Raw genomic sequence first — 2,903 nt, forward strand, 5'->3', positions numbered from 1 at the left:
ACCTGGAAGTCAGTTGAAAAATAAAGTTTTCATCACTGGGATTATGTGAGGTCATTATATTAACTTTTTGAGAAGTCGTAAGACTAGGTATCAGAGCAGTTAATGGAGACCAAGTTCACTGTCTGAAATTCAAATCAAGATGGTTTTATCCTTCTATACTTACATGCAGTTTCAGTTCAGTTCAGTTCAGTCTCTCAGCGACTCTTTGCAACCCCATGGACTGCAGCATGCCAGGCCTCCCTGTCCATCACCAACTCCCGGAATTCACCCAAACTCATGACCATTGAGTCGGTGATGCCATCCAACCATCTCATCCTCTGTTGTCCCCTTCTCCTCCTGCCCTCAATCTTTCCCAGCATCAGGGTCTTTTCAAATGAGTCAGCTCTTCGCATCAGGTGGCCAAAGTATTGGAGTTTCAGCTTCAAAATCAGTCATTCCAATGAACACCTAGGACTGATCTCATTTAGGATGGACTGGTTGGGTCTCATTGCAGTCCAAGAGACTCTCAAGAGTTTACTTCAACACCACATGCAGTTTCAGTCCTTACTAAATTCACTTTTAGACAAGTTTGGCCAAAAAACCTGAATCCTAAAGCTGAACTTGTTTCAAGCAGACCTTTCACTAATTATTAGTAGCAACGATCTGTAGCTTAAAAGCAAATACCACTTGCTTAGCAGCATACGGATCTCAGAAGAATCATCTCTTTAGATGCAAGAGGGAGAAAGATACTGCCTTGCTTGTATCTTAGCACTTTTGACTTGTTTATTTTTTTTGCTGGTATTACACTAAATACAAACATTGTGGTATTAAGCTTGGCTTCCTAGCAGGCATCAGATACATCTAACAATAATGAGTGCCATAAACAAAACTCACTTCACTAGTATCAGAGTCAAACATTTGATAACCAAAATGCTTACCTGAGAAGACAAAGTGCCCATATCAACATCTTGATATATATTCAAAAGTACAAAACTTAAAAGAACAATCAATGGCTTGTTCAAAATGTTATATCTTGCATTTTGGTTGGTGGTATATTTTTATTTCAAGTGAAAAAATCTCATTTTGGGGGAAATTAGGTAAAGTATTTTCAATTATTTAGAGTCAAAATTAGATGCCAATTTTATGAGTAAAATGCTATAATTTAAATGTAATGTATGCCTTTTACTTGATTATAAAAGATGTTTGGGCATTATATCTAATTTATGTCCATTTTTTTATTTCTTAAAAAAAAGAAAGGTATTTTATCCAAGCTTGTATTTCTACAAGTAAGGCTGCAACACAGGGCCTTAATCATATTTCTTAAAATCTAAAGGAAATCACAAAGAGAAAGGACGAAATTAAAGTAGGCTGAAAGTAGAAATTACAGTTATTACAGATTTACCTCTTTTCACTGTTGACAAAATCACAATCTATGTCTTATAAACCTATTAATAATTTTAATTACTGTCATTTGGGAGTGTAACCACTAAGTGAAAAGAGCAAATGTAAGAACTGAGTACTCATGAAACATTACTCAAATGATGCACTAATTAAAAGAAGTAAAAAACAATCAGCACTCTACAACTCCAGCAAAATGTGTTTCTATTCCCTTGTAGCTCAGCCGATAAAGAATATGCCTGCAGTGCAGGAAACCCGGGTTCGATCCCTGAGTTGGGAAGGTCCCCTGGAGAAGGAAATGGCAACCCACTGCAGTATCCTTGCCTGGAAAATTTCATGGACAGATGAGCCTGGTGGGTTGCAGTCCATGGGGGTCGCAAAGAGTCAGGCACGACTGAGCGACTCTTACTTGCTGCTGCTGCTGCTGCTAAGTCGCTTCAGTCGTGTCCAACTCTGTACGACCCCATAGACGGCAGCCCACCAGGCTTCCCCATCCCTGGGATTCTCCAGGCAAGAACACTGGAGTGGGTTGCCATTTCCTTCTCCAATGCATGAAAGTGAAAGCGAAGTCGCTCAGTCGTGTCCGACTCTTAGTGACCCCATGGACTGCAGCCTACCAGGGTCCTCTGTCCGTGGGATTTTCCAGTCAAGAGTACTGGAGTGGGGTGCCATTGCCTTCTCCAACACTTACTTACTTAATGGTTTAAAAAAGATTCATGATTGTGATTCTCTTACTATAGACATCTTCTTTACTGTTACCTGAACTCCTTTTAAAAACACTACACAATCTGTCAGTTCTGAGATAAAATTGTTCAAAGAACCCACTCCAGTATTCTTGCCTGGAGAATCCCATGGATGGAAGAGCCTGGTGGGCTACAGTGGGGTCACAAAGAGTCTGACACGACTTCACTTCACATGACTTCTACAGTATTCTCCACCTCATTCCTAGAGAGAAGTATTTCCAGTTACTTTGACTCTTAGTTTATATAATCAAACTTTAGATATCAGAAAATAAGCTATGTCATGAAATGTAAATCTTTCTTGGTATGTATTATCTTGTCATTACCTGTCACATTTATACATAAATAAATAACTTATAAAAGTATGAATATATATACATATAGTAAAGTGAAGTTGCTCAGTCGTTTCCAACTCTTTGCGACCCTATGGACTGTTGCCCACCAGGCTCCTCTGACCATGGGAATCTCCAGGCAAGGATACTGGAGTGGGTTGCCATTTCCTTCTCCAGGGGAGCTTCCCGATCCAGGGATCGAATCCAGGTCTGCCACATTGCAGGCAGACTCTTTACCCACTGAGCCACCAGGGAAGCCTCACATGCATATGAGACACATTGATATACTGCCTGCTAAAAAGTGGATAACTAGTAACTGGTAAAGAATATACCAGATAATGGTGATGAGTACTAAATAATATATAAAAAGATGCTATTGTTCCCCATATGTGAAGGATATGGACTAAAGAAAACCAGATTAGCACATAGGAAATCTGCTCCAAAAATATAATTA

This window comes from Bubalus bubalis, chromosome X (assembly GCF_019923935.1).
Source record: "Bubalus bubalis isolate 160015118507 breed Murrah chromosome X, NDDB_SH_1, whole genome shotgun sequence".
Lineage (NCBI taxonomy): Eukaryota > Metazoa > Chordata > Mammalia > Artiodactyla > Bovidae > Bubalus > Bubalus bubalis.